Source organism: Neophocaena asiaeorientalis, unplaced genomic scaffold, assembly GCF_003031525.2.
Source record: "Neophocaena asiaeorientalis asiaeorientalis breed wild unplaced genomic scaffold, Neophocaena_asiaeorientalis_V1.1 scaffold72, whole genome shotgun sequence".
In the NCBI taxonomy this organism is placed as follows: Eukaryota; Metazoa; Chordata; class Mammalia; order Artiodactyla; family Phocoenidae; genus Neophocaena; species Neophocaena asiaeorientalis.
The window spans coordinates 1619452-1639491 of NW_020185336.1; the positions used below are offsets into that span (position 1 = coordinate 1619452).

The 20040-nt window shown below is 34.5% G+C and overlaps 1 protein-coding gene and 1 pseudogene across 1 annotated transcript in view; one reads left to right on the plus strand and one right to left on the minus strand.

Moving 5' to 3' along the window:
- The window catches only part of SCN2A (sodium voltage-gated channel alpha subunit 2), a 146591-nt gene that overhangs the window by 103323 nt on the left and 23228 nt on the right, over positions 1 to 20040 (minus strand). The gene's annotated exons all lie outside the window — the stretch shown is intronic.
- LOC112393576 (tigger transposable element-derived protein 1-like) lies at positions 12106 to 13837 on the plus strand (annotated as a pseudogene).

The following is a 20040-nucleotide window of genomic DNA, read 5'->3' on the forward strand; positions in this document are numbered from 1 at the left end:
CAAAAGCTTCCTAGATGAGGTGGAACTTAGGCTAAGCTTTAAAGGCTGTACCAGAAGAAGAGGACATTCCTATGGGAAGGGAAATCATAATCAAAGGCTCAGCCCTAAGCAGGGCTTGGCTCTGACCTACAAGAGAAAACAAGACAGGTCAGGGCATTAGCAAATGAAAAGATCAATTGAACTGAAGTGGAAGGTCTTGCCTAGATCAAATTGCAGATCTAATCAGGGAAGCATATTAGAGGGGAGAGCGGGGAAGGTGTCAAATAGAATGCCAAAGGTCAGTGCAATTTGCTGAAGTTTTTAAGAAGGAAAATGAAATATTAAGAAGAAAAGTGTGTATTATAAAATATCTTAAATATTATAAAATATTAATATGAAAATACTAAACTAATACACATGTAAGATTACAATTTTAGTACAGTAGTGAGAGTAGATAAGCAACAAGTACGTTATAAAGAAATAAAGGAAATTGGTACACAAAACTTGTTTAAGAAATTCACTTTCAAGGCAAGAAAAACAGGGACAAAATAGAACCAAAGAGCACATCATTTTTCAATGTAAGAGAGAGCTATGCTTGCTCGAAGGCAGAACAAAAGGAGTTAATGAAGAATAGGAAATTAAAGATATGGAGAGAGTACTTGCTTAAGGGGACTTTCTCTTGGAATATGAGGATAGGACAGGGTCAAGAACAAAGAATAAATCATTAAGCTTTGAAATCAAGAAGAATAACATTAAGTATGGGGAAAAGTCCAAGTAAATGGATGAAAATACAGTTAAATTAAGATTGACAACAGAGAAGATCAAATTCATCTGATCACCTCAATCTTCTGAGTAAAGTCCTGTGCAGATATTGATTTTAAAAAAGGAAGAAAAGATTTGGATTGGAAAATACAGGAAAGAATAATAAGGTCATTTAAATTATCACTGATAAGAAGCAGATTTTTTGGTTGTTTACAAAAGAAATAAGATATAAAAATAGAGAAATGGAGGAGACTTTAAAAAAAACATAAATTTAGGTAATAATTCATACATATATAGTGTCATTATTATATTCGCATTTTTTCCCCATTTGAATAAAAGGATATGATGTCCTTGTATGAGATGAATTTAAACTTAAAATTAGGAAAAATTTACTATCTGACTTCTCCAGAAATGTAACACAATGGAACATCATAATAACCAACATTTAAAAAATTAGTCAAAAAAAGCTAATACTTGTTGAAATCTTACTAAGGACAAGTACTGTTCTAAATGTTTTACATGTACACTGTATTATTTAATTCAATCTTCACAATAACCTATGGGGTAGGAACAACTATTTCACACAAGGAAGTCCAAAGAGGTTTATTTCTTGTCCAAGAACAGATGACTAACTAGAAAAGTCAGAATTTGGACTGGGGCAACCTAATGTCTGAGTCCAAGTTCTTAACCATGCACGCTGACTAAAATCATCTATGTAAACTGTAAAATGTTAGCCATGGCTCTATTTCCTGCTACAGTGTTAAGATTTCAAAATTTTATTTTAGGTCTACTATACCAGGTCAGACTGTGACCATTGCCATCTCCCCAGGCTTTATATCCAGTAGAACTGGATGTATATGGACTGGAGTATAAAGTCCATGGGGTGGAGTTCAAGTGCAAGTTAAGCAATCTGGACTTTATACTAGGGGCACAGGAATTCTTGGGGAACATTATTCAGAAAAGCAACCCAACCAGGTTTGTTTCTTAGATATTATCCTGATAGTGTGGAAGAGGTCTGGAGTGTGAAGCCTTTTAGGGCGCAAGGTAAGACAAAAGCCTATTGTAAGCGCCCAGATGAAAGACAACGAATGTCAAAATGAGGCAGAAGCGATGGGATCAGGAGGAGATGATCTGAGCATTTCTGAGGTTGCTTCAGTAAAGCTTTAAGTTTTCACATTGGTGGAGGAGAACTGCAGAAGCTCAAAATGACTCCAGGGTTCTTGTCCAGGGGACTTGATGCACAGGAGGTAGACAACTTCTCTGGTTTTCCCAGCCCTCACTAATCTTCATCTTTAAAGTCTAATTGCACGTGAAGCCATCCCAAATTTATAGAGGAAAAAGAATGAAAGCTTTATTAAAGAAAAATTATTCAGCTTTGAGATATTGGAGAAAGAGGAAGAGTAAAATCAAGGATACTAGTGCGGAATCTTTTGCAGGAAGAAATCCAAGTCAGCTGGATATTGAACTGTGAAGAATGAATATTTCTTTCTTATTATTTCATAAAAGAAAAAAAACTGAGTGAAGTTTGAATGATTAATAAACATAACATTTATTAATATAAGATACATATGTTTTTTAAGAGTAAGTGGATATTTCCACAGTTCATTAGATTATCATAGACTGTTTTTTCTATAATAAGGAAAAAAATAATAGTCTTCCAGAAAAAGGAGTTGAAAAATTAGATTTATCTTTTACTAATATAAAATATTAAAAAAATTATTATAGTAGAATGAAATGTAACAAAAAAGTAAAAAAAGAACCTTTTCCTTTATTTGAATTTTGTTAGCTTGGCTGAACATGAAAATAGTATTAAGAAAGAATATTCTGATATTTTAAACAGTCAATCAATATAAAAAGTGAATAAAGGAATTTTCATTTAAAGGAAAGTTGAGTTAAAGCTTCACCAAAGAGGCCAATAATGAAACAAAAAAAAGTCACCAATACTTAAAAATTCAACAAAATGCAGCTTCATCATTAAGGGATAAGGTGGAAGAGCATGCTAAAAGAGTACCAATCATTATTAAAGATGAACATAAAAGACATACACACAGAAAAGCAAAACATCCAGACCTCAGTATTTTGTGAACCGTAGTCTGTACATTTTTACCATTTCCAAACAGGATAGCCATCTGGATAAAACACTAGTTGACTTTAAGACGTTGAACTGCAACTTTTTTTTTTCGCTTGCAATATTTTTCATTATCAGTTAAAAAAAATAGAAGCCAGGCTTCCCTGGTGGTGCAGTGGTTGAGAGTCCGCGGACACGGGTTCATGCTCCGATCCGGGAAGATCCCACATGCCGTGGAGCGGCTGGGCCCGTGAGCCATGGCCGCTGAGCCTGCGTGTCCGGAGCCTGTGCTCCGCAACGGGAGAGGCCACAACAGTGAGAGGCCCGCGTACCGCAAAAAAAAAAAAAAAAAAAAAAAAAAAAAAAAAAAAAAAAAAAAAAAAAAAAACAAAAAACAAAAAACAGAAGCCATTCCATTTGAGAGATAACTATAGTACTCAAAAGCCACTTTTCATTGTACAGATTAAGCAATACCCAAAGAAACAGTATTAGTGATAGTAAACTACAATTTATTACAAATCAACACTTTAGTAAGATGGAAAGATCATAACTTTTCTCTTTTTCAAACAGCTAAAACACATTCAACATCATACACAGTGATGCAGAGTGATAAAATGATGGGATGCTCAAGCATGTGAAGAAGGAACCATAGCAATATTCTCTATTAAGGATAATTTGCAGCAAAAAAAAAAAGGTCCATATGAGGTATCCCCCGAATCACTCTCACCTCAGAGATGTACCCCTACTTCAGGTAATTCAGCATACTTTATTTCTGCAAGTGATACAAAATCAATAGGACTGAGAAAGTTAGTAGGGGAAAGCCAAGTATAAATCATTTACAGCACTCTGTTTACCTACTGCATAACTTCTGTTTTACTAGTATTCCAGACGTGGAGTGAGAGGAACCTCGTGTCTTCTAAACAAGAAATAACCTTGTCCACCTATAACTCTATAGTTTTTTAAACATGTCATCATCAATGGTTCTATTAATATGAACTAGAAGAACTATGGAGCACTTCAGAGAGAATGTAGTCCATTTTTTTTTCACTTTAATGGTGGTACAATTGAAGCTTATAGAATTTAAGAGTATAGGTAGTTAGTATCAGATCTGGCCCAGAGCTCTGTTTTTCTGATTCCCAGTCCAGTCCTCTTTTCACTGGTAATGATTTGTTATCTCTAAAGAAGAGAAACAAGCTACGAGATTTTTAAAAAGAAAAGGAACAAAAGTTATTTGAACTGAATAATAAAAATGGGAATTGTTTTCTATTAAGTAAATAAAACTATACATATTTATTAGGGTCAGTGAATACTTCTACTATATCTCTTTCCTTTATTCATGACTAATCTTAGGTTTTGAAGGCACTTACTTTGGGTGAAACAGTCTCTCAATCACAGACACAGAATTCCTCTCCTTTCAATGCACCACCCTCTCAAATGTCAGATGCAAGTGAAAAGAGCGTTGCATACTCTGAGACGAGTTGAGGAGGGAAAATGTGTATCATTTCTGGAAACTAGGAAGACAGATCTGCACATGCCATAAGTGTCTTTCTAGATATAGACCACCAGCAGCAGACTGAAGGAAAGCCAAACATATGCAGAACTGCGGGCATAAGATAGATCAGTTTTCACTCAGAAATAAATGAAAAATGTGCCCATAGAACAGCATCATCACTGCTGGAGCCTGTGGCAAAGGTTGGAGGAAGAGTAGGTTTTGTAGCAATCATAGGACACTGCAGATTTCACCAATATTTCTGGGATGTTCACTGGATGGCAAAGTCTCTGCACAGCTTACAACAGGTGCAGGCAGCCATGCCAGACAAATTATAGGAATACTGCTCCCCACGAAGACAACTGAATTCAGGAAATAATGCTTTATTTCCCAAGATTCGATCCTGGCTGCCAAGCTTACACTGCCCCTGCTGTGATTAGCTCTTGTTTTCCTTGGGCCACTGGACCGTTCAAATGGCAAAGTTATAACAACTGGGAATTTAAAGCTTTCTCTTCTGCCTAAAGGATCTCTAGATAATTAGAGGAAACCAATATACTTGATAGAACCATCACAAATTCCAATACTATACAGCATAGAATTTTCTCTGTAAGGATGAATGAACAGAGAAAAATCTCCAGACATATAATTGTTTAAAGTAAGGTGTATGTTTGTAATAATCGGTGCAGATACCTCCTTATGAAAGAAAATTACTACAAAAGAGGATATGCTAATGTTGAAATATACTCTAAGATTAAGAGGACAAATTTTTTTTATTGGAGTAAAATTGCTTTACAATGTTGTGTTAGTTTCTGCTGCACGATGAAGTGAATCAGCTACATGTAAACCTATATCCTCTCCCTCTTGGACATCCCTCCCACCCCACCCCCATCCCACCCATCTAGGTCATCATAGAGCATCGAGCTGAGCTCCCTGTGCTATACAGTAGGTTCCCACTAACTATCTATTCTACACATTGTAGTGTATTTATGTCAAACCTAATCACCCAATTTGCCTCACGTTCCCCTTCCCCTGCTGTGTCCACATGTCTGTTCTCTATGTCTACATCTCTATTCCTGCCCTATAAATAAGTTCATCTGTATCATTTTTCAAGATTCCACATACGTGCATTAATATACAATATTTGTTTTTCTCTTTCTGGCTTACTTCACTCTGTATGACAGACTCTAGGTCCATCCACATCTCTATAAATGACCCAAGTTCGTTCCTTTTCATGGCTGAGTAATATTCCATCAAGATCAGGAACAAGACAAGGATGCCCATTCTTGCCACTCTTATTCAGCACAGTTTTGGAAGTCCTAGCCATGACAATCAGAGGAGACAAAGAAATAAAAGGAATCCAAATTGGAAAAGAAGTAAAACTGTCACTGTTGGCAGATGACATGATACTGTAAATAGAGAACCCTAAAGATGCCACCAGAAAACTACTAGAGCTAATCAACAAATCTGGTAAAGTAGCAGGATACAAAATTAATGCACAGAAATCTCTTGCATTCCTACACACTAATGATGAAAAATCTGAAAGTGAAATTAAGGAAACACTCTCATTTACCATTGCAACAAAAAGAATAAAATACCTAGGAATAAACCTACCTAAGAAGAAAAAAGAACTGTATGCAGAAAACTATAAGACACTGATGAAAGAAATTAAAGATGATACAAGTAGATGGAGAGATATACCATGTTCTTGGATTGGAAGAATGAACATTGTGAAAATGACTCTACTACCCAAAGCAATCTACAGATTCAATACAATCCCTATCAAACTACCAATGGCATTTTTCACAGAACTAGAACAAAAAATTTCACAATTTGTATGGAAACACAAAAGACCCTGTATAGCCAATGTAATCTTGAGAAAGAAAAACGGAGCTGGAGGAATCAGGTTCCCTGACTTCAGACTATACTACAAAGCTACAGTAATCAAGACAGTATAGTACAGGCACAAAAACAGAAATATAGATCAATGGAACAGAATAGAAAGCCCAGAGATAAACCCACGCACATATGGTTACCTTATCTTTGATAAAGGAGGCAAGAATGTACAATGGAGAAAAGACAGCCTCTTCAGTAAGTGGTGCTGGGAGAACTGGACAGCTACATATCAAAGAATGAAATTAGAACACTTCCTAACACCATACACAAAAATAAACTCAAAATGTATTAAAGACCTAAATGTAAGACCAGACACTATAAAACTCTTAGTGGAAAAACACTCTGTGACATAAATCACAGCAAGATCCTTTTTAACCCCTCTCCTAGAGAAATAGAAATAAAAACAAACAAATGGGACCTAATGAAACTTAAAAGCTTTTGCACAGCAAAGGAAACCGTAAACAGGATGAAAAGACAACCCTCAGACTGGGAGAAAATATTTTCAAATGAAGCAACTGACAAAGGGTTAATCTCCAAAATACACAAGCAGCTCATGCAGCTCAATATCAAAAAAACAAACAACCCAATCTAAAAATGGGCAGAATATATGAATAGACATTTCTCCAAAGAAGATGTACAGATGGCCAACAAACACATGAAAGGGTGCTCAACATCACTAATCATTAGAGAAATGCAAATCAAAACTACAATGAGGTATCACCTCACACCAGTCAGAATGGCCATCACCAAAAAATCTACAAACAATAAATGCTGGAGAGGGTGTGGAGAAAAGGGGACCCTCTTGCGCTGTTGGTGGGAATGTAAATTGAAACAGCCACTATGGAGAACAGTATGGAGGTTCCTTAAAAAATTAAAAACGGAATTAACATATGACCCAGCAATCCCACTACTGGGCATATACCCTGAGAAAACAATAATTCAAAAGGACACATGTACCCCAATGTTCATTGCAGAACTATTTACAATAGCCAGGACATGCAAACAACCTAAATGTCCATTAATAGATGAATGGATAAAGAAGATGTGGTACATATATACAATGGAATATTAGCCATAATTAAGAGGACAATTTAAATATGAAAGTAAAGCCAACAACAAGAGAGTCCAATTGGAGACTGCAAGGATACTTCCAAAAATAGCTAAATTTATATGTATAATATGAACAATAAACAAGAGATTTGAAAATGCTGAAAATTAAATCCACTAAATAAAAGACAAACTCAAAAAATTTCCACAGATTTAAGAGCGAGGAGAAAATGAGATAGAAATGGTTATTAAAAATATAAAAAATGTATAAGACAAAAGCCCAGAAGATGATATAATTAAAGCTAGCAATTCAGAAGGAGAAACTAAAGCAAACATGGTAGTTGCAACAATTTCTAATCTCAAGAAAGAATGAAAATTTTATATCAAAAAGCGTCTGAACATTAAAAGGGACGAGCAAATAACACATACATTAATGAAAATAAACCCAAATTTAGACATATTCTGTTAGGCTAGAGAAGGTTAAAAGATACAGATACAAATCTTTCAAATTTCTGGTAGGAAAATATGGTTAATTTGCAAGAAGAGGAAAAACACTAGCAAAATTCTGGCTGTATCTTATCTTCCCCACATTAGATGTCAGAGAATAAAAGAACAAGATATTATAGGGAAAAATATTTGTATACCAACTGAAATTGTCATGCCTATATGAGAAACAGTCTCACACGTCGAGAGGTAAGAAAATATATCATCAATGTATCCTTCATGAAAAGATGATTTTAAGATACACTTCAGCTCTACAGAAGATGATGCGAAAAAAAATGTCAAAATTGTGTGTAAAAGAACTCTCAGTTAGGACACAGAGTTAAACCACGGGGCTATATGTAAATCACTATATGTATATCCATGTCAACATGGATATAAAACAATACACTTATTAAGAACATTTCTGTAAATTTGTATAAAATACCAGATTAACTTTTAAAAAAACACTAGGAAATAGTTGTACAGGGAAGGAAAAATAAATATTTTTATCATACAGGGAAGTAACTAATAGATACTGTTTCATTCATGATGCTGGCAATTTCTTTTAAAATAATGGAATGAAAACAAGGCCATGTATGCATTCCAAATAACTAGAAAAAAAACAAGAGGGAGAAAAAAAATAAAAAGTAAAAATGATAGCTGATACAGTCCAATAGACAAATCAGGAAAAATATTAAAGAATAAGAGTAGAAATCACAAAACAAGTTATCAGAAGAAAGACCAAATATACCTAAAACTTTTGACAATAAATTGTGAATTGGTTTATTCATATTAAATAACAAAAAGAACCAAATTAGATCACAAAGCAAAAGTTGAACAGATGCTGTTTATTTAAAAGAAGCATAGAAGAAATTGCAAAAATTAAAACTAAAAAATAGGCAAAAATATATCAGGCAAATACAAACAAAAATGTAGGTTTTACAATGTTATTTGAGACAAAGTATATTTCAAGGCAAAAATAACTTAAATGGATAAATAAGGTAATTTTATATTTATAAAGGTAAATCTTCCAATAAAGTTATACTAGTCATAAATTTGTAAAGTTAATAGTAGTACGTTATTATGCAGAACGGTTAGAAATTCAACATAATTCAACACAATTTTAGAAGACATCAATTCATTTCTCAGTTTTTGAGAGATCAAGTATAAAAGCAAGATAAAGGCATTGAAGAGTTGAATAAAATAATGATTACTGTTATTTTAATAACTAGGTACCAAACCTTGTACTGTACAGAGAAAAATTTCTTTTATAATTTCCTAAACTGATCAGTTGCACAGCAACAAAGCAACAAAAAACAAACAAGCAACTATACAAGCCAAAATCTGACCTTAACAAACTCTAGAAGGTAGAATTTGTGGACCTAACCCACGTTCCTTGACTACAGTACATTAAACTTATAAAACTTATTTTAAAATTTATAAATAGTTAAAATCCTCTATGAAATGTTTATCATGTATGAAAATGAAATTGTCAAAATAGTATAAGGTAAGAAGTAGAAAACTTGACCAGGCAAATTGTAAAGGAATTAATTGAACAGATATGTAAAACTACTTTAAAATAACAATTAAGGTGTTGTTTTACAGAAGTTATTGATATCCTCTAGAAAATAAATATTGACATTATCTAGAAACATTTTATTTCCACATTTTTAAATTGACTCAAAGCATAGAAAAGCAGTAAATTACTCAAAACATTTAAGAAACAAATATAAGCTTGATAGTAAAACTTTACCAAAAATGCAATCTACAACCAACACCACTAATGAATACAGATATAAAAATCTTAAATAAAATTCATCAGCTACTTAATAACACACCAAAAAACAACATCAAAAATAGCAATTAAAAATAATATAGGAAAATATATTCATGAAATATATTATGTCAGGGGATCAATAAAGAATATGAACTATATCCAGATGCTAAAATGGCATTTAATGTCTCTCACATTTACTTGTAAATTATTATAAATTCTTTTTGTCAGAGAAATAAACATCCTTACATGATAATGTCTATCTGTCTCAAATCAAAATTGCATCAATACAATTACATCACTATGGATACTGATGTCAATATATTTTAGTGATGAAATATTATAAATATTTATTTCAAAGTAAGGAAAAAGCTAGAAATTTTCGCTATTAATTTTTGCCAGGATAATCTGCCAATAGTAATTAGAAGAAAACAATATTTAGAATTAAATAGAGCAACCATTGATTAGAAGTATTGGAAAAGAGTAGATATAATTATCATAATTATTTACAGACAAAATTATATACTTAGGCTAAAAGAAGCAACTGTAAAAATGGTAAAATTAGTAGGTTATATCTGTAATACAGGTATACCAACACATGTCACTGTATAAGATCATTCATCCAAAAGTTTAAATACTATCAAACACCTACACTTTGCAATTGGACGGCAATGTGAGTATATAGGCCAAGAGGTCTGCAACTCAGATCCTATAAGGGCCATTTAGTAAATGCTTCAGGCTTTGTGGGTCATGTGGTCTCTGCTGCAACTATGCAACTCTGTCTTTGTAGCATGAAAAACAGCCATGGAAAATACATAAAGAAATAAGCATGGACATTCCAATAAAATTTTATTAATGGACACTAAACTTCAAATTTCATATCATTTTTACATATCACAAAATATTCTTCTTTATTTCCCAACTGTTTTAAACAAAAGAGGCTATAAAAGGCTGTAGTTTGCTGACCCCTGATATAGGTTATAAGTGGACTATCAGTGGTATCACCACAAATCACTCAGATAAGTATTATGCGGATCAGACAGCACTGTCAGAGGCTATGTCACGTCGTGAAGAATTTCAGAAACTTCATGGGAGAAAGGTTTTTACTACTAGATATCAGTGGGAAGACAATTTTGAATATAAGGGTTAGGAAAGGTAGATAGGAGACACTGAAAGGTTTAAGAAAAATAGTTGTCATCTTCTCTTCCAGTTTCTGTAGATGGAATAACGATAAATTCTGACACACCCTTATGCGAAGATCAGCAAGAATTTCCCAGTAAATAAAGTTTTCATCTTTTTGTTTTAAAGTCATGATGCTTTTTTAAAAATTAAAATGTCAATTAAAAAAGAGTGGGAATTCCTTGGCAGTCTAGTGGTTACGACTCTGCGCTTCCACTGCAGGGGGCACAGGTCCCTGGTTGGGGAACTAAGATCCCGCAAGCCACATGCCATGGCCAAAAAAATTAAAAATAAAATAAAATAAATAAATGTATATGTATATATAAACAGGGAGTGTGAATTTGGGGAGATAATAAGTTAAATGCATTTACTGATTTTACATTTACAAATATTTAGGGACTTAAGTAGTTTTTTTCACCTTTAATTCATCTGTTTTTGATCACTGAAAAAATAATCAGACAGCAAATACATTATTTCAATTAATTTTATGATACACTTATATTAATAAAAGGTTTTCTTTGTGTACTGTAACAAAGGCTGTCCTTCTCAGTTCCATTCTTCAAAAAAATTAAGATACTGAATAACATCCTGAAGCATTCAGATATGCAGAGCATGTTCAGACTATTTCTAAATCCATATCTCTGTGTCTTATGTGTTTAGTTTTATTACCTACGAACTAAATCTCCTGTCTTGTTTCTACTTATTCTGTTTTTTTTTCTGTACTTAGTCTTGTTTATGGGATTTATATAGATACCAAATATACGAGATTATCTTTTAAAGCATATTAATTAATTTACTACCACATCTAAGTTCAACTATGGAGTCAAATTTCCTAGATTCAATTTTGGTTTACACATTTCTTATCTATGTGACCATCAAGTTATTTAAACTCTATGTTTTTCAGAATCCTCCTATTTTAAATGTGGTCATAATAGTGCCTAACTCACAGGATCATTGTGAGAATAAAATAATCTGATTTATGTGAATTGCTTCACTAGTGCCTATATTATACTAAATACAGCATACCCCATTTTATTATGCTTTGCTGTGTTGAGCTTCACAAATATCGCATTTTTTACAAAAATTGAATGTTTGTGGCAACCCTGTGTTGAACAAGTCTATTGACACCATTTTTCCAACAGCATTTTGTGCCACTGTGTCACATTTTGGTAATTCTTGCAATATTTCAAATTGTCTCATTATTATATTTGTTAAGGTGATCTGTGATGAGAGATCTTTGATGTTATTATTGTAATTTTTTAGGAGCACCAAGAAACACGCCCATATAGGATGATGAATTAAATCGATAAATGTTGTGTGTATTCTGACTGCTCCACCAATCGATGGTTCCCTGTCTCTCTCCCTCTCCTCGGGCCTCCTTATTCCCTGGGACAGAACAGTATTGAGATGAAGCCAGTTAATAACTCTACAATGGCTTCTAAGTGTTCAAGTGAAAGGAAGAATCACGTTTCTCACTTTAAACAAAAGCTAAAAATAAGTAAGCTTAGTGAGGAAGGCATGTTGATAGCCAGGACAGGCCAAAAGCTAGGCCTCTTGTGCCAACCAGCCAAGTCGCAAATGCAGAAGAAAAGTTCTTGAAGGAAATTAAAAGGTTTTGTTTTTCAGTGAATATACAAATGACATGAAAGTGAAACAGCCTGATTTCTGATATGATGAAAGTTTTAGTGGTCTGAATAGATCAAACCAGTCACAATAGTCCCTTAAACCAAAGCCTAATCCAGAGCAAGGTCCTAACTCTCTTCAATTCTATGAAGGCTGAGAGAGGTGAGAAAGCTGCTGAAGAGAAGTCTGAAGCTAGCAAAGGTTGGTTCATGAGGTTTAAGGAAAGAAGTTATAATCACAACATCAAATTACAAGATGAAGCAGAAAGTTATCCCGAAGATCTAGCTAAGATTATTAATGAAGGTGGCTACACTAAACAACAGATTTTCAAAGTGGACGAAACAGCCTTCTATTGGAAGAAGAGGACATCTAAGACTTTCATAGTTAGAGAAGAGAAGTCAATGCCTGGCTTCAAAGCTTCAAAGGACAGGCTGACTCTCTTGTTACGGGCTAATACAGCTGGTGACTTTAAGCCAATGCTCATTCACCATTTAAAAAATTCTAGGGCCCTTAAAAATTATGCTAAATTTACTGTCTGTGCTCCAGATATGGAACAATAAAGCCTGGATGACAGCACATCTGCTTACAACATGGTTTACTGAATATTTTAAGTCCACTTTTGAGAATTACTGCTCAGAAAAAAAGATTATTTTCAAAATATTACTGCTCTTTGACAATGTATCTGGTGACCCAGGAGCTCTGATGGAGAAATACAATGAGATTAATGTTGTTTTCATGCCTGCTAACACAAAATCCATTCTGCAGCCTATGGCTTAAGGAGTAATTTAGACTTTCAAGTCGTATTATTTAAGAAATACATTTTGTAAGGCTACAGCTTCCATAGATAGTGATTCCTTTGATGGATCTGAGCAAAATAAATTGAAAACCTGGAAAGGATTCACTATTCTAGATACCATTAAGAACATTCCTGATTCATGGGAAGAGGCCAAAATATCAACATAACCAAGAGTTTGGAAGAAGTTGATTTCACGCCACATGATGACTTGGAGGGATTCAACACTTCAGTGGAGAAAATAACTGCTGGTGTGGTGAAAATAGCCAGAGAACTAGAAATAAAAGTGGAGCTTGACGATGTGACTGTATTGCTTCAGTCTCATGATAAAACTTTAGTGGACGAGGAGTTGTTTCTTATGGATGAGCAAAGAAAGTGGTTGCTTGAGATGGAATTTACTCCTGGTAAAGATGTTACGAAGACTGTTGCAATGACAACAAAGGATTTAGAGTATCACATAAACTTAATTGATAAAGCAGCAACAAGGTTTGAAAGGACAGACTCCCATTTTGAAAGAAGTTCTACTGTGAGTAAAAAGCTATCACACAGCATTGCCTACTACAGAGAAGTCAGCTGTGAAAGGAAGAGTCAACCACTGTGGCAAACTTGTCTCTATTTTTAAAAATTGCCACAGGCACCCCAGCCTTCAGCAACAACCACCCTGACCAGTCAGCAGCCATTAATACTGAGGCAAGACCTAAACCAGCAAAAACATTTTGACTCACTGAAGGCTCAGATGATGGTTAGCATTCTTCAGCAATAAAGTTGCTTTTAATTATGTACATTTTTAAGACATAATTCTATTGTACACTTAGTAGAATGCAATGTAGTGCAAACATAACTTTTAAGTGCACTGGGAAGCCAAACAATTCATGTGACTTCCTTACTGCAATGTTCACTTTATTATGGTGGTCTGGAACCAAAGTCACAATATCCCTGAGGTATGCCTGTGTTCTTGACAGAATAATAGATGGCATAAGAGAATTTAATTGAAGAGATTAAAACAAAAAATGACTATTCACAAAGGCATGTTAGGGTTAAGGAAAACCAACAAAGCAATGGTCACCACCGCAGGGCTAGTGGCAGTAGGAAGCAAGAGAAGGAAGTGATTCCTGCAATCAAGAGGGAGTAGAGGCCTCTTGGCAAGAGCCATGGCCTTCATATTCTACCATGGCAATCTGACAGGGAGATATGTGAGAAATAAACACCCTAACTTCATTTTCTTCCAACTCTCCAATCCCTGCTGGTGCCCATCTTTTGCCATCCCCGCCAGAAGACACAGGCCAAGTGTGCCTCTTGATACAGTGCCAACAAAGAACCTCCCAGGTCTCAAAGCATGGTTTAGAAGAGTAGAGGAACAAATGATATGTATCCAGCACAGCAACTATCCCATCATCATTTTTCAAGCAATCTTTTTTGTTTAGAAGTGTGACTATGACTTATCATTACCACGTCTATTTGCCACTGCAAACCACATATGCCCCAGATTTACTTCTTGACAATAAGAAAGTCGAATATGAATAACCCAACCTATGCCTTCAGTTTACCTGATAGCCATTGATAAAGTTGAAAATTAGTCTTCCTTTGTCTATAAAGTTGACAACATGTGTCTCAAATTAGCCCTTAAGGAATAAATAACAGATGCTCACTGGTAATATTTGATGTATTCCCCTCCTTTAAATCATCAAAAATTGACTCACATAGAAAAAAAAAATACAGGTTATTGGCATTAAGGATTCTAATCTACTGAATGCCCTAGTCATTTCATACTTAATAACAAAGTGTATTAGTTTTCTATGGCTGCTGTAACAAATTACCACAAACTTGGTGGCTTGAAACAACATAAATTTACACCTTTACTGTTCTAAAGGTCAGAAGTCAGATATGAGTTTTACCTGGCTGACACCAAGGTGCTGGGAGGGCCACACTTTCTCCAGAGGTTTTTCTAGATTCTGGAGGCCACCTACATTCCTGGTTCTATGAACTCTACCTTGCATTATTCCCACATCTCCTACTTCTTCTGTACGCAAATCTCCCTTTGCCTCTCTCTTATATGAACTCTTGTGATTATATTTAGGGTCCATCCAGAAAATTCAGGATAATCTTCCCATCTCAAGATCCTTAATTTAATCACATCTGCAATCCCTTTTGCCATATAAGGTAACATTTATAGAATCCTGAGATTAGGACATGGATACCTTTGGAGCCATTATACAGTGTACCATAAAAGGCTATGAAAGTTTGTAGCTTACAAACTGAAAATCACATACTAGAAACCATGGACTTTTCAAGTTGTCTCTCTCTCTCTCCTTTTAATCTGCCCACTTTTCTCCAGGAACCACTAAGTGTAAAAATAACGTATTAATTTATATTATAACTCAAAAAATGCATTAGAGAAGTTAATCTCTCTATTCAATCTAGATCAATTTTCATTTCCTAAGCTATGAGGTCATGGATTAATTTACGCAATGCAAGGTAAGAGAATCACTGGGGTGGAAGACACCAAACATTCCAACACATGCAGCACTTTGCATAAAATTCCTGAGACAAAATGTCATGCTTTCTTTGAAAATCTAAATGTAAAAATACACATCCCATTGGCTTTTTTCTTTTATTCTTGTTATTGTTATAGCTTGTTTTATTTTGTTTTCTGCTACCCCCTTCCAGAATTACTAATGTTCCATTGATTCTTACCATCTATATATTGGAACATCCCAGTATGTGTCCTTTCTTATGCTATGTCTGTGAACTACCCTATACTTAGCCAATACATTCCCTTTTTTCCCCTTGCTAACATTTTTGTTAGTCTTTTTCTGTTACTTGTTGTAAAGAACACTTGATTTGCTAGAAACACTGTCATAAAAACTAAGATGGTATTTACTGAAATATAGCCTAAATCAACTCAAATCTTCTTAGAATGTTTCGAGTTGTAAAATGTATTATATTGATTTATTAAATCATATTTTATTTCATTTATAACTCTTTCTGGTCTTTAGTAATGACCAGAATTTTCCTGAAGACTTAACCAAGGTCAGGAATCTGAGAAAGCAGAAGCTCATGGAAAAATGATGAACTACATGGAACCAGAGATTCAATTTATTGGCTGAACCTTATCCAAGTGATCAAGGTTTCCATCATCAGTAACAAGTCATGCTGATAGCAGGAACCCCTCATGGTGTGAGGAAGATCAATAATACACATGTCTGTCCTTAAACAGTAAACAATTTTACATGAGAGATGACCCAGGTGCACATATATCTGGCTAGTCCACATTATGACAAGTGTAAAGATAGCTGCAGGATGCAGTGGAAGTACAGAAGAAAATGTGACGCTGTATGTGAAAACATCAGAGAGAGCATTATAAAGGAAGTGACATTTGAGTTAGATCTAATTAGGACAAGAGTTCACATATATCTTCTGAAGCATGGAATATTATAAATTTCTTTTTTTCAATGGAAACCTGGAATCTATTGAGGACAGAAATATATTCAGTGGAAATATTTTTCAGTATGATTAAGTGGAAAAACATACATTTTCTAATAGAAATTTGGCATATTTATGTTAGAATTTTCTATAAATAAAGTAATAAAGACATACTAGTCATTTAACAAAAACAAATACCTAAGCTGAGATTTAGAATACATGCATGAAGACACTTTAGGAGAGCTAAACTGGGTAATTTCAATTAAATCCTACTGGTTTAATGAAGCCCCATCAGCAACATGTCAGCATAAGATGTCCCTTGTATTTCCCTTCCCCCACAACAAAAATAATTTGGCATCTATCCAAAAACAAAAGTACCTCTGTGGAAGCACCATATGCCAAAGACCCAGAATAGCTAAAACAACCCTGAGAAAGAAGAATAAAGCTGGAAGAATTACATCTCCTGATTTCAAACTATACTACAAAGCTACAATGGTCAAAACAATATGACACTGGCATAAAAATACACACTAGACCACTGTAACAGAATTGAGAGCCCAGAAATAAGCTTTCACATATAAGGCCAACTAATATTTGACAAAAAAGCCAAGAACACTCAGTGAGAAAAGGATAGTCTCTTCAATAAATGGTGCTGGGAAAACTGGATGATCAGATGCAGAAGAAGATATTGAACCCCTATCTTACACCACACACAAAAATTAACTTGAAATGGACTGAAGAGTTAAACATAAGATCTGAAACTGTGGGCTTCTCTGGTGGTGCAGTGGTTAAGAATCCACCTTCCAATGCAGGAGACACAAGTTCAAGCCCTGGTCCGGGAAGATACCACATGCTGCAGAGCAACTAAGCCCGTGAGCCACAACTACTGAGCCTGCGCTCTAGAGCCTGCGAGCCACAACTACTCAGCCTGTGTGCCACAACTACTGAAGCCAGCATGCATAGAGCCCGTGCTCTGCAACAAGAGAAGCCACCGCAATGAGAAGCCCACACACCGCAATGAAGAGGAGCCCCTGCTTGCTGCAACTAGAGAAAGCCTGTGTGCAGCACCACAGACCCAATGCAGCCAAAAATAAATTAATTAAATAAATAAATTTTTAAAAAGATCTGAAACTGTAAAATTCCTAGAAAAAAATAGGAAAAATCTTTCTGATAGTCATCTTGGCAACAAGTTTTAGGCAGTATGACACTAAAAGCACAAGCAACAAAAGCAAACATTAATAAGTGGGACTACATCAAACTAAAAAGCTTCCGCATAGCAAGAGAAACAATCAACGAAATGAAACAGCAACCTTCAGAATGAGAGAAAGTATTTGCAAACCATATATTGGATAAAGGGTTAATATTCAAAATAATATAAAGAACACATACAATTCAATAGCGAAAAATCAAACAATCTGATTTTAAAATGTCAAAGGACATGAATAGGAATTTTTCCAAGGAAGACATCCAAATGGCTAACAGGTACATGAAAAGGTGCTTGACATCACTGATGGTCAGGGAAATGTAAATCAAAACCACAATGGGATAACACTCACACCTGTTAGAATAGCTATCATCAAAAAGACAAGAGATAAGTATAGGTGAGGATGTGGAGAAAAGGAACCCTCATGCACCATCCATGGGAATGTAAATTGGTGCAGCCACAACAGAAAACAGTATGGAGGTTCCTCAAACAACTAAAAATAGAACTATTATATAATCTAGCAATCCCACTTCTGGGTATATATCCAAGGACATGAAAACAGAATATTGTAGAGATATGTGCATTCTCTTGTTTATTGCAGCACTGTTCACAATAGCCAAGACACAGAAACAACTTAAGTGTCCATTAGTGAATGAATGGATAAAGGAGATGTTGCATATATCATATATATAACTGAATATTATTCAGCCATGAGAAAGAAGGAAATCCAGCCATCTGAGACAACATGAATGGCTTGGGGGATTCTGTTAAGTGAAGTAAGTCAGACAGAGAAAGACAAATACTGTATGATATCACTTATATGTGGAATCTAAAAAAGCCAAATTCTTAGAAACAGAGAGTAGAATGGTGGTTACCAGGGCCTGGAGGATGAAGAAAATGGAGAGATGTTGGTCAAAGAGTATAAACTTCCATTTAGAAGATGAACAAGTTCTGGGGATCTAATGTACAGCATTGTAATTACAGTTAACAATAAGGTATTATATAGTCAAAAATTGTTAAGGGAGTACATCTTAAATGTTCTCACCACAAAATAATAATGGCAATTATGTGGCATGATGGAGGTGTTAGCTAACACTACATTAGTAATATTTTGCAATATATGTGTGTATCAAATCGACATGTTGTATACCTTAAAGTTACACAATGTTATATATCAGTTATATCACAATAAGATGGGAAAAAATCCTGGTGGTTTATATAAATTAAGATAGTAAATAATTTTGTAATGGTTACAGAATTAAAAGGACAAAATATAAAGTCAATTTTCCTAACTTATTAAAAGAGCAAAATAAAATTAACTATATGTTATCCAAAGCTAAAGATTTGTTTCCAACTGAAAACAAAAACAAAACAAAAACAATACATTTGACATTGCAACCATTACTTCTAGTCATCTCTAAACAAGGGAATATATTTTACTTTCTATGATATGGTCACTAAAGATTACACAGTGAGGATACTGCAATAGTTGAGAAAGAATGGAGTCCTGGGCCAAACAACAGTTTTATCTCATCTGTAAAAATGAAACCTAAACTTTCCTCTTCAGGATTGTTGCAAAAATTAAAGGAATCCACGTGAAGAAAGTTCAGGACACATAGCATACACTGGATCATTATTAAATTTTGAGTATTTTCAGTCTATGATTAATCTAGTATGTTTTAAAAATGTCTTATGTGCCAGGCACTGGACTATGTGCTTGAGAGATGGAAATGAAGATTAAGTTCCTGACTTTGAGAAGCTCACAATCTAGAACAGTGGCAAATAAACAGAGAATAAAGCCCCATGAGAAACATACTAAATGTTACATAAATCAGGAAAAGTCCATCAGCCAGTATTTATGGTATGTTTACTCTCCTGGAAGGCCTGATTTTATAACATTAATATACATTTCACTCTTACTGACATAAATACTGAATGAAAAATCAGGCAGATTGTTCTGGGCATTTGTGTGAATCAGCTCAATAAAAGTAAAAGAGGAAACACACTACCCTTTCAGCATGCTTAAAGGAATACAATTTAAGTTTCTAAGGTTCATTCATTTACTCAACAGTTACTATTTTTGTTACTTCTATATGTCAGCAACCATTCTGAGCACTTGTGATAAACTGCACCAAACAGATAATAATCTTTGCCCATTTGTAGCTTACATTATTGACAAAGGAGATAGAAATTATACAGGGTGCTAGAAGTTGTAAGTTTTAAGAAGGAAAAGGAAGCAAGGAAAGGAAATGAAAGGAAAAAGTGAAGCAAAAAGAAAGTGCAGCAGAGTATGGAGGAAAAGAATGGAGTAGGGGAAGGGAGA